The 13,291-nt window shown below is 46.6% G+C and overlaps 1 protein-coding gene across 1 annotated transcript in view; it reads left to right on the top strand.

Annotated features, from left to right (window-relative positions):
- Positions 1-405: 405 nt before the first annotated feature.
- Positions 406-13,291, top strand: part of LOC146072895 (transcription factor Jun-like) — a 53,452-nt gene continuing 40,566 nt past the window's right edge. The window contains exon 1 of the mRNA XM_083180077.1: positions 406-969. The gene's annotated coding sequence lies outside the window, so the exon portion shown is untranslated. The remainder of the gene's footprint in view (positions 970-13,291) is intronic.

Here is a 13,291-nt window from a genome sequence, read left to right as displayed (position 1 = left end):
CTGTGACGGTGAGGATTTCCCCAGAAGGTTGAATAGAGCGAGCGGCCGGCGCGGGGGTTAAACAGCGAGGATCACTGGTTTTCAGCAATCCTCGCTGTTTAACCCCCTCGCCGGCCGCTCGCTGCGGCATTGAATACCCCACATTGACACCATAAAAACTTGTAACTGTTTTCATGGGTCAAACATTTACGTGTCGGACTTTGACTTATTTCAGCCTGGTGCGTGCATGTCAACCACTGTTGACTTTGTCATTATAGCACACACAGAAGATTAGTGCTCCCAGTAGTGGGAGTGAGAGTGTAGACTAGAGTAGTAATCTGAGTGAGTGTGAGTGAGCGTGGCAGAGTGAGAGGATGGGCGGGGCCAGCAGCACAGAGTACACCCTCACACACAGGCACAGCGGCGGCTGCTCCCCCGTCACTAGCTGCTGTTGGTGCTCCTTGATGGGGACGGGAGGAGAGATGGTTTCCTGCCACCGCCGTCATCCAATCAGTGTGCCGCTCTCCTTGTGAAGCCCCAGGGGGTAGTTATTACCTGCCGCCGCTGCTGTGACCCCCACCAGACACCGCTCTGTCCAGCGCCCCACGTCTCCCCCGGCAGTGCGGCACGTTTCCTCCCTGCCTGCCTTTCGTGTGCTCTCTTTGGGTCCTCCTCCTCCCCGTGCCTGCCCCTCTCTGTGCAGGAGGGAGCGATGGCTGCGGACGGAGCTAGATACAGGCTGGAGAATCTGTGCCACCGTGGAGGGGGAAGCAGCAACAACAGCAGCCCGTCTTCCAGTCCCAAGCTGGGGGGAGGCAGGAGCAGAACACCCCCGCAGCAGCAAAATCGCAGCCCGGCATCACCCGGCAGCAAACACTAGCAGCTCCGGTAGGAGCTCCCTCTTTCACCGGAGCTTCGCCCCAACTAAACCCATCTTCTGCCACCACTGCACGGACTTCATCTGGAGGCTGACCGGCTTCCAGTGCGAAGGTAAGGGGGCTGCGCCTGTTGCCGTGGGGCCACACTACTACTACTACTCTCCCTGGCAGAGCGGGCCCTAGCAAATGTGATGCCCTAGGCATCATTTTTGTTGGTGCCATTTGCAGATAATTCCTCCACCACAAAGCTTAGTGCTTCATTGCAGAGGTTGGCAGTGCCACAGCCACTTGTTCAGCATAGGTCACAGTAGCCAGCAACACCCCTCACCCACACACATCCTCATCCAGCACCACACACCCAGCAGCAGATTTTAAATAGGTTTATCTATGACACTGGCACGCACATAGTTAAAATTCCAAAACTGTGTATTGGTCACATAAACATTCAAACTGACACTTTACACTTTAAAAAAGAGGCTAATTTGTTTGTTTCTGTGACCAATACACACTGTTTTTAAATTTTAAATCTGTCAGAGCCACTGTTATTTTTTCCTTTTTACATCTGGAGGGCACCAATATACATATGTTTTTGAATTGTAGGCACAGAAATTGTAAAGGTTTATTGGATTCTATTGCACACGTCTGAAAAGGGGGCATGGCAACTCAAACGCAGGTGGTGTGGCAGAATGGGATGGTGAGGTTTTCACTTGTGGCAATGGCTTTAAGAAGAATATAGAGAGTGGAAGTGGCGGCAGGGGAAGACCACAGGAGAGGCAGTGAGTTACTTGGAAGGTAGTGGATGACAGTGGGCAACAGAAAATGGGGTATGGGTGAAATCTGGAACCACACTGGAACCGGAACTGCCGGAATGAGTCCTCCCACTGCAGCGACACCTAGTGTTGGCATCTAGTAATTCATGCAAAACAATATTTGTTAGCTGTTATTAATGATGTCATGGTGGAGACACAGCAGTGCAGATACAAATAAGCTAATTTTAATAATAAAAGCAAAACAGATCTATCTATCACTAAATTGAGTACCCTGAATAGGTGTCTTAGTGTGTCAGAACCACGTTCCAGCTGGCAGAACATGAATCAAACTTACCTAACTATCTCTTCCAGTGGACAGAATAGGTGCTTGAGTGTGTCTGCTTTCCATCCCAGGTGCCGGAACGGGGGTCTAACGCACTTTACCCCCGGTTCCAGCACCTGGAATAGGTGTCTCAGTGTGTAGGCACTCTGTTCCAGCTGCCGGAACGGGGGTCTAACGCACTTTACCCCCGGTTCCAGCACCCGGAATAGGTGTTTTAGTGTGTAAGCACTCTGTTCCAGCTGCCGGAACGGGGGTCTAATTCACTTTACCCCCTGTTCCAGCACCCAGAATAGGTGTCTTAGTGTGTAGGCACTCTGTTCCAACTGCCGGAACGGGGGTCTAACGCACTTTACCCCCTGTTCCAGCACCCAGAATAGGTGTCTTAGTGTGTAAGCACTCTGTTCCAGCTGCCGGAACGGGGGTCTAACTCACTTTACCCCCTGTTCCAGCACCCAGAATAGGTGTCTTAGTGTGTAGGCACTCTGTTCCAACTGCCGGAACGGGGATCTAACGCACTTTACCCCCGGTTCCAGCACCCGGAATAGGTGTTTTAGTGTGTAAGCACTCTGTTCCAGCTGCCGGAACGGGGTCTAACTCACTTTACCCCCGGTTCCAGCACCCAGAATAGGTGTTTTAGTGTGTAAGCACTCTGTTCCAGCTGCCGGAACGGGGGTCTAACTCACTTTACCCCCTGTTCCAGCACCCAGAATAGGTGTCTTAGTGTGTAGGCACTCTGTTCCAACTGCCGGAACGGGGGTCTAACGCACTTTACCCCCGGTTCCAGCACCAGGAATAGGTGTTTTAGTGTGTAAGCACTCTGCTCCAGCTGCCGGAACGGGGTCTAACTCACTTTACCCCCGGTTCCAGCACCCGGAATAGGTGTCTTAGTGTGTAGGCACTCTGTTCCAACTGCCGGAACGGGGGTCTAACGCACTTTACCCCCTGTTCCAGCACCCAGAATAGGTGTTTTAGTGTGTAAGCACTCTGTTCCAGCTGCCGGAACGGGGTCTAACTCACTTTACCCCCGGTTCCAGCACCCGGAATAGGTGTTTTAGTGTGTAGGCACTCTGTTCCAACTGCCGGAACGGGGGTCTAACGCACTTTACCCCCTGTTCCAGCACCCGGAATAGGTGTCTTAGTGTGTAAGCACTCTGTTCCAGCTGCCGGAACGGGGGTCTAACTCACTTTACCCCCTGTTCCAGCACCCAGAATAGGTGTCTTAGTGTGTAGGCACTCTGTTCCAACTGCCGGAACTGGGGTCTAACGCACTTTACCCCCGGTTCCAGCACCCGGAATAGGTGTCTTAGTGTGTAGGCACTCTGTTCCAACTGCCGGAACGGGGGCCTAACTTACCCAACCACTCATTTCAGCACCTGGAATAGGTTTATCAATGCATTTTAGTGATCATAATTTGTAATGTTGTCGGCTCAGAGTGTTGGAGTGGTTGATATTTGATTTGTACATATTAACTACACATAATGTATGAAAACACCTTTCTTTAAAAATAGTATTTATGGTTTAGAATTTTTGACAGAAAACAATAATATTGTTGAATATATAAATATTTAAATAATATATAAAAATTGTAACAAAAATGTAAACATTTGTTTTCTTTTTTTTCTATTCTTTGTAACATAACAAGCTACTTACACAATATGGTGCCTAATTTTGGGGCTGCTTTACAGTTCCTAAAAAAACATTTTTCACATTATGCAGAATAACAAACAATCTTATTGCTAACAATGGATCTTATAGTGAGATCCACTTACAAGTGCTAAATTAGGTTTACACATTCACACTTTTAATTTCTTGAACTTGTTCCTTAATCCCCCTATTATGTCACATGGGTCACTTAAAGTGCAAGGGGCACCAAGTATAAAAATGGGAAAGTGGAGATGTTGTCTATAGCAACCAACGAGATTCTAAGGGTGAGTTTCCATGATGCGGTCCAGTTGTGGCCGAGACTATGCCCCCCATGCCGGTACAAATAGCAGCACCAATTTGCTGAATGTCATCGGCAATCTTTGTGCCAATTGGTAACTTTCTTTTCACCATCACAATTTATAACTATTAAATATGTATTTTAAATATGAACAACATACAAATATCAAAATGGAAACATTCAACATAAACAAATTAAATAGTTCACAGTGTAAAGGAGTCGGAAAGTCCAAGTGTGCTTTCAATGCAGTGTGTACTGCAGTGTGCAAAGTACAAAGTAATTTTACAATTGTATTTAGTTCTTGTCATAAAATGTTATAGTATGGACAAATAAGAGGTGTCCTTTATATGAAAGTAGGCATACTAAAGATGATATTTAACTTGTGTTTCTTATATCGAGTCATTATCTGAACAATGAGCCTGATCCTAACCTCCGTACAACACCCAACTTAAGCATCAATATTGCGTCATTTGAGTGTCTGGAAGGAAGGGCATATGCATGCGCCAAATGTTACACACATTTTATGTGTGGATCTCCTATTCATTTTCTATTCATTAGGTAATTGTCAAGTGTGTGCTGCCTTGAGGTAGCATAAGTCACCTAAAATCCAATAATATTAATTTGTAAGAACAACTGGTGTAGGTAAGATGTTCACAAATACTTTAATATATGATGACTTCAAAGTAGTATATCCTAATATACTCTATGATTTTGAAAGTTGTGAACGACATTTTGGACAAAAATACTTCTCATGGGTTTTAAATTTCCTTTTTTCTGTGCATTGTAAGTGGTACCAGTCTTGGCATTTTCCTTCACATAATATCATGTGTGATGTTTTTGGATGTATGCATTCTTCTCCAGCAAAACAAGTTGACCATGTTGACAGAAAATATTCAGACACTGCTGTTGAGAGAAAGGCTAATGTGTTGGGTTTATCCATAGGTGGACTTTTTACATGAATACAGTCCATCTCTTTCCAGGCCTAGTTTTTGTCTTCTGGATCTGTTTTTGGGAAATATGGCATTTTCACTGACTCCTGAGGTGTTTAGCAACTGGGATGATATCCACATTCGTACAAATGTCATGTCATCTGGAAAAGGTACAACTGATCCACTGCACAATATATGAGCATATAGACAGACATGAACTCCACAGTTCCAGGAATCCTTTTGTAATGGAATATCACTTGCTATATGAATAGTCCATTCTGTCCAGTCTATTCTACTGTTCACTATTCTCATGTAATAATCAATAACATTTTGAATGCTGACAACAGATGGATTAGAAAAACCATGACTGGCATCAAGATACAAAATAATTTTCCATTTCATGAATACCACAATAAGTACCCAGTGGTTTCCATGTACATTAGTGGGAATTAACCAGATGTCCTTTTCTAGTATGTTTTTCTCTCCAAAATTGAAAACATCAGTTGTTCCTCCAGTATTTTTTAGGGACGTCATAAGATGAGTGCTAAAAACACACAGCTGTACATGACTTGCTCTCAGGTTTTCCAGTGTTGTCCTTGTCAAGAGAAATCCATCAATGATGGCATCAGTTAACCATTCTCTCTCTAAAAGAGACTTCATATCATGTATGTTGATGGCAACATTTTGTATTGTAATTGAACATAGTTCTGGATACGTTTTTATGTTGTCCCATGGAGCTGCCAATTCCTGTCTAGGTTTTATAGTGCTTTCTCTCAATGACTCCTCAAAAATGATTTCTTCTAGTTCATTTATGGCATCTTCATCACTGTTGGCTGGGTCAGTTATTTTGTCGTCACTTGGGGGATCAGGAGTCCTAAAAATAAGATCCTGCATCTCCAAAGAATCAGGTGCAGCAATTGTTTCAAGAGGCATTTTCTGGTGTTGTTTCTTGTGTCCAAATTTAAATTTGCGTGAGCCAATTTTTAATTTTTTTTTAAACTGTAGACCATTGTCTTGGGTTTTACTGACTTTCCAATTGACCTTCTTGCTGCTACAATGTGGTAGCAAGTGCGTGAACTGTTACAAGAACATTTCTCATTTGGAAACAGCGAGACAACATAATCTTTATCTTTTAGACCTTTTACCATAAATTTCTGGGACTGCGGTTGAAGAAAGACACGGTTTTGTTTTACTGTCATTTCTGCTAGAGCCTCCATTGTAAGAGATTTCTGATGATCCACAGTTTTCTCAGTATCATTTTGCAATGTTTTGTGCTGTAAAAATGGAATGATATCTTCTGGTGATACAAAGTCTGATGGGAAAAAGACATTTGAACTGTCAAGTTCCATGGTACTATGTTCTGCCTTTAAGTGATAATTTCCAGTTCCACAGCGTCCTCTCAAGACTTCCTTTAGGTAAAAGGTCTGTAAAAAATAAAATGCAAGAACCATATTTTCTAGATTTACCTCTTTCCATTGCGTAAGCCTTTTCAAAACGGCATTCATGCTCTCCGATACATTTGTAGTTACACCACTGCCAGTTGTGTAAATGGCCAATTCTGATAAGATCCATCTCCCACATTTTTCAAGAATGTCAGTTTTTAGTTTTGACTCAAAATATTGGAGGAATGGCATGCTCCATTTTTGTCTCAAAACTGCTATAAAAGTCCTGTTCAGAATTACAATCTAGCAGAGAATGAATATGATTTACATATACCTTTCTGTCGGATATAGATCCCTCATGATTAGTCACCCAGACTTCTACATCTTTCAGTATATGATTCCAACATAGGACATGTTTTATTTCGGGAACAACACTCTGAATAGCCTTCACAATAGCATGTTCTCGATCAGTAACAACAATTATCTCAGGCCTATTGAAGCCTGGAATAATTTCCTTCATAGTATAGAAGAAGGACTCATGTACCTTCTGATTTTTATGGTCATGGATAATAGCAGAAAGGGGAATGCAGGGTTCCTCTTCAAAGAAGACACATCTAAAGATTAAAGGTGAAACGTAGAAGTCTCCTAACTGAAAAGTTGTGTCATATGAAAGCATTGCATGTGGGGACATACCACAAACTTCTTGAAAAATGTTGACAACTTCATTTAAAGATAATACAAGAGTGAATTCTGGAACTAAATAATAGTTTCTAACAAAGTTTTCAATAGCAAACTGCAGTTCATAGATACTGTATAAATCGTCATGACTTATTTTTCCTTTTTTTCTTTCATATTTAAGTTTGTTGGAAATCTGTTCCAAATTTTTAGGCAATTGTACCTTCATATGCATCTTAGATGTTTGTGTTTCTACAATTGTTTCCTTGTAGATTTCACTTGGTGTCCTATCAATATGGCTAGAAATGTTTTGCAATACAGAAGGCAAGGTTCTCACATGGGCCCGCTGTGTGTATTTTTTCATGTTTCCATGTGGGTCTTCTTTTTCAATGTTGTAATCTACCCCCACATATTGCACTACAACCATTTTTATGTTCGTGTCCTCACTTTGATAACCATGACGATAGAACTTGATAGGTTTCTTGTCAATAAGCCTCTGATGATATGTTTTTTTTTAATTTTTGGGTTCTTTTTTGGTAAGGAATGTATTCCTAAGTGCTTCCAATGGTACTGGTCTGCTCGCCAGTCTTTAACAGCATCTGGTCTTCCGTCATAGGAGAACAAGTAAACTTGTCCATGTTTGGGATTTGCTGCTGGAAGAGTTGATATTTTGTCTTCTACTGGGCTTTTCAGAATCTCTAATACTTCCAACACAGACAATGGCTTGTCTTTTATCATGTACACAACTGAAGACATGTTTTTATTTTATTTTCCTCATGGGGAAAAAATACTCTGAAAGTGTAAAATAAAATATTCACATTAATGTTGGATTACAGTTTGTTGAATATAAATGTTTGCGTTTAAAAATGTACAATCAAAAATATAAACAGATTATAGGGGAAATGAATTATGCTGCTTTCCCACTGCAGCTCTTAAATGGCAAATTGCTGTTTTAAACCTGCAAAATACCGTTTAAGGCTGCAGTGGGAAAGTGCCAGAGTTGAAATACCGTTTAGAGTTAAATGGTATTTCAACACGTTTTAAAAGCAGAGTTCTACACTATAATGTAGCGTTTTTTGCTGCTTTCCCACATTATAGCAGTGTAAAATACTGGTAATCGTAAAAGTTATTTTAAACGGTATTAGCATTCCCATTGCAGCAGATTAGCATTTAAAATACCATTTAAGTACCATTCCCATTGCAGGTAAAAAGGTTAAGCTTTGCTAAACATTTTTACAGCAAAAATGAGTGCCTGTCATTTTAAATAGGCTTTTCTGGGTTAAAACGGTGACTCCCATGATGTTTTCACAGTGTAAAAAGAGGGGGAGGGGCCAGGAAGGTTTAGTGCAGCAAAGTGGGGTTGGGATCATTCAACAGACAAGCATTACGTTGACAGTCATTAGGTTGACACCGAAAGGTCAACATGCAACAAGGTCGACATGGGACAAGGTCGACATGGTGCTTAGGTCCACATGAGCAAGGTCGACAGGTCATAAGGTTGACATGGGGTTTTCACATTTTTTGACCCGAATGTCAACACAGTCAACATGGACACAGTTGGCAGTGAGAATCGTACCCTTGCATCGGTTGCTTCGCTCACGATGCTTCGGGCACAGTGGCGCGCTACGCTCACCACAGCTTTAATAACATCCAACATGCCGTAGTGGATGGTAGGGCATGAACCACCGCCTGTCGGCACATGTTGGGTCCAAAAAATGTGGAAACCACAAGTCGACCTTATGACCTGTGGACCGTGCTCATGTCAGAGACAGACACCCAGAGCCAGCAGCCGCCAATGTGCAGGAGGAAGCGCACATAGCTGCAGCAAATAGTGGAGCAGCCACTGTACATATAACTGCCCCCACCGCCGGGTAGAGCAGGGGATCTCCGGCAGGTGCTGGAAGGGAGAAAGCGGCAAGGAGCTGGGCTTACCGCACGCGGCTGCAGTATCAACACCAGGGGCAGAACTTTCCAGGTCATCCATCTGGTCCCATGACACCTCTTCCTCTCATTCTCCCTCTTCCTCTGTATCCCTGTAAAGGACAGGAGAAGAAGCAATGGGAAGTCTAGAGGCCAGCTCCAGTTCCTTAGAATACTGGTCCATAAAGGTGTTAAGCCTGTTAATAACATGAGCTGTATCTTGCATTACCTGCAAAAACGCAGGCTACGGATGAGTGAAAAGAAGAGAGCCAGATGATTACTGAGAGGATGACAATGGCCTAGGATACATAACCAACTCATCCCTCTGTTTATTTAAAACCTGTACTAAAGCAGAAATTGACCTGCCTAGGGACGCAGCCCGCCTTTTCATCCCCCGAGCTTGTGCTCTTCTGGGTACAGCGTCACACACAGAGCAAATCTCCCCTTGAGCCATCTGTTCAGGGGTTAAACAAAGCCAACACATTTTGTAATTGACTCAACTGGCAAAGGCTCCCTCCTCCATACCAGCAGCATGCCTTTCAGTCATGTTAACAGCACAGTGCATAAATGTCAGGTGATAGTACCAAATAAATGTATGCCAGTACTTATCCTTTCTGATGGGGACTCTGGTCAGCGGGGTAGTGATGCCCAGAAGAAATCAATCACTCTGCAGGCATCCTTCCTTCAGCTTGCACAGACAGTGCTTCCAAAGGCGCAAAAAACAGAGTGCAGGAAGAGATCAAAGTCCATGCAACAGCGGGGGCGCCAACTACCCCTTGCACCGCTCCTGAATGGTGATCTCTCCTCATCCAAATGCCTCCCCTTGGCTGGGGATCACTTGGATTCACCCTTCAGAAGAGCTCCTGTCACAGGCTGCGATCCCTCATGGGTTCATCCTGAAAGCCCCAACCAAGATGGCCGCTGCCGTCGCCCACGACCCCCTCACCCTGCAGAAGCCGGCTCTGGGGTCCCCCGGGACTCAGGAAAACTTATTTTCAAAGAAGTTTCAAACGCTGAGCAGAGACCAGACAGTGGGGCATATTCAATGCGGCAGACGAGGGTATTAAACAGCGAGGATTGCAGAAAACCAGCGATCCGCGCTCTTTAACCCCCTCGCCAGCCACTCGCCCTATTCAACGTTCTGGGGAAATCCTCGCCGTCACAGGGCGGCGAGAATTCCTCAAAACAGCGAGACCCGCGGCTAATGCTGAAAACTCGCTTTATTTAGCCGCGAGTCTCGCTGCTTCTGGGGCCGCATACGCCAATTCCCCCTCGTTTAAGAAATGGAGCGATGGGGAATTGCCGTATGAGGGGGAGTGCATTGAATACTTACAGGGCGAGTGATGACAGCGAGAAGGAAGTGCTGCTCAATGTCACCGCTCACCCACAGCATTGAATACCTGCCAGTGTCTCTCTGCACGCAGGGAGCTGACAGGACGTGCTTCTGTCAGCCCCTGCTGTGCTCTTATTGTGAGGTTTCATGTAGAATCCTCACACTAGGCCTTGTTCTAATTCACTCTTTCTGACAAAACCATGTGCTCTGCAGGTGTTGCAGATGTAACTTGTGCAGAGAGAGTTAGATTTTGGTGAGGTTTTACTTCAAAGTGAGATCTATTTTGCAGTGTAAACATAAAGCAGTCAGTATTTTTCCTGCAAAGAAACTAAATAACTCACCCAAGTCAAATTCTCTCTGCACATTTTACATCTCCCCCCCTGCAGTGCACATGGTGTTGTCCATCTAAGAATGATTTTGTCAGAAAGAGCGAACTAGAATAAGGCCCACTGTGCTTACCTAAACTAATTGAAAAATTACGACAAAACAAACACCTAGCTGCTCTAATAAAGGCTGCTCCATCTGCCCTGTTCAGCATAGCACCAAAACTGTAGCATTGTGGGATTCCAAAGGGCCTATCTCTCTAAAAGGTTGTCGCATAGGTGCCTGGCTCTGATGAACCCTCCTACATCCCAATGTGAGCTGTGTCACCAGGACAATTGAAGAGAAAGAGAGGACAGTGGGTGTATATATACTTGATGGCTCTGCTTGCCCTCTGTCCTGTTCAGCCTCCCAGCAGCGTGCAGCTCTGGCCTACCGCAAGAGGTAGCAGGCAGGTCCTGGTGGTGCATGGCTCTGGTCTCCCATGGGAAGGTGGAAAGTGGGACACAGCGGTGCTCGGCTGAGGGCTTCCACAGGAGGTGGCAGGTGGGTGCCGGTGGTGCATGGCTCTCGTCTCCCTCAAGAGGTAGCACATACGATCCATAGCTTCATGGAAAAAGAGCAATTGAGAGCAAAAGAGGGAGAGAAGGGGAGAGAGGCAAGTTAGAAAGGACTGAGATGAGAGGGAAGAGGTGATGGCGAGCTTAGTGTGGACGATGAGGTGAGACGACGGAAGGGGTGGGCAGACACGGGGAGGGCCGACGGAAGGGGTGGGCAGACACGGGGAGGGCCATGGACGAGAACCAGGGGTGGCAGGGGCAGCCTAGGTGAAGAGAGGTGGCGAGTGCAGCTGCAGGTGAATGAGATGGAGAACTGAGAGGGGGTGCGCAGCCATTGGGTCGATGAGATGGAGAAGGTGGGCACAGGTGAGAAATTATGAGGGTGGAGGGGGCAATGGCAGGTGATGTGTGCGGCCACCAGGCGTGCGGGGGAGTGAGGTGCAGCCCGTAAAATGTGTACTTGCAGTGCACAGCACACAGCTACTAGGCTAGAGGGGCTGAAGCAAGAGAGGGTGGGTGACGGGGTGAGTTGATGAAAAGCAAGAAGGGGTGAGGTGTGGAGAGGGAAAAAGACAAATGAGTTGGGGTTGGGGGGGAGATAAGAGGGGGTGAGTTGATGTGGTGGAGTGATAAGGTGTCAGCTGACGGGGGCAGCCACAGATAAGATTTGGGGGGGGGCAGCAGTGCAGCTGTGGATGAGAAGGGGTGGGTGGGGGCTGCAGCTGTGGGGGAGATCCGGGGGGTGAGATGGAGAGGGAATGCAGTGCGCCATGGGTGAGAAGGGGGGGGGGGGTGCAGGCGCCGATGAGAATCGGGAAGGGGGTGCAGGCGTCGGGTGGGTGACATGGAGCGTGCATGGGGGATGCGCAGCCATCCAGTGGATGAGATAACGGGGGCAGGGGGGTTAGGTGCAGCCGTCAGGTGGATGAGATAACAGGCGGGGGGGTTAGGTGCAGCCATTGGGTGGGTGACATGGAGCGTGCGTGGTGCGGGCATGGGGGGCGCGCAGCCGTCGGGTTGATGATTTCACTAAGCAAGCGGCAATGCACCCCTCCCCCATACCCAGCGGCGGAAGGACCACTCCCCCCCATACCCAGCGGCGTCAGGAAACCACCCCTCCACCTCCCATACCCAGCGCCGACAGCATGTAATAGCCCCAATAGCAAGAAATATGATGTATGTATGTATGTGTCCTGATAACAGATAGCAAGCATCTGGTACCAGAGACATTGACTGAAACCCTGTAAGGGGTTGAATTGGTACAGCCCAGTCCTATACCCAGGTGGAAACGATCGTCCCATTTTATGTACAGAAGGGGGGGGGGAAACCCCAGCGAACCCCTGTGGGACTAAGCAGACCTGGCTCGTGTGCACTGGCGCCGGTGCCAGCGCGAGGGGGGATGATAAACCCAGTGACCGTTGCCCTGTGGCGCAGTTCCAGCCCGGATAAGAGTGAGGCAGGTCCGCGCAGACTGAAGTTACTAAAAAGCGCGCAGAGCTGCCGAAATTCACCCACTTAGTAAGAACGGAGACTCCGTGTGTTTGGTCTCTGTTGCGCCGGACTGCTGGCTTGGTGCGGAGTCGCGGTGGAACTTACGGTGGCTGCGGCGCCATTGCTGGGAGGCGCATATGCAAAGTGATCCTCCGGCTGAACGTGGACCTTACCAGGGGCGGTGAGTGAACCGGTCTCGGCAAGCCCCTTATGATAAGCCACTCCCCAGACTTGTAGTGGAGTATTAGGCTGAGGCAGACAGCTCCCCTGCTATTAGGGAGGAGCGGAACAGAATCTCTCACTCTGCAGCATAATCTAGTGTGCAAAGCAGGACAGTCCAATAGCTGCACAGACTATTAACACTATCTTTATCTCTGATTCCCCATAAATGTGCGTCACGTCAGCAGCACAGTGAATGCAACCCCAGAGTAATTCCTGTTATTAGCAGCAGGTTCAGATCTCTCAGTCAGCCAGTGAAGGAAGAATTACTAGGCTAAACCCGGTGCCAGTCACTAGGGGACGCCTCTTTAAGCCAAAATCTACCTCCAGGCAGAGAGACAGAGAGTGACAACCTTCAGAGGAAGGAAGAGAGAGCCAGTCAAGGAAGAGTAGCCAGGCTAAACCCGGTGACAGTCACTAGGGGACGCCTCTTCCAACCACTATCTACCTCCAGGCAAGGAGACAGAGAGGGACAACCTTCAGAGGAAGGAAGATCGAGAGGAGTGAGCTAAACCCGGCGTAATAAGCCTGGGGACGCTTAAACACCATACTCCCTTGTCGACTTACCAT

The sequence above is a fragment of the Crinia signifera genome, chromosome 1, assembly GCF_055691185.1.
Source record: "Crinia signifera chromosome 1, ASM5569118v1, whole genome shotgun sequence".
Classification (NCBI taxonomy): domain Eukaryota; kingdom Metazoa; phylum Chordata; class Amphibia; order Anura; family Myobatrachidae; genus Crinia; species Crinia signifera.
Note: the sequence above shows the minus strand (reverse complement) of the source record. Positions and strands in the feature narration are given on the sequence as shown.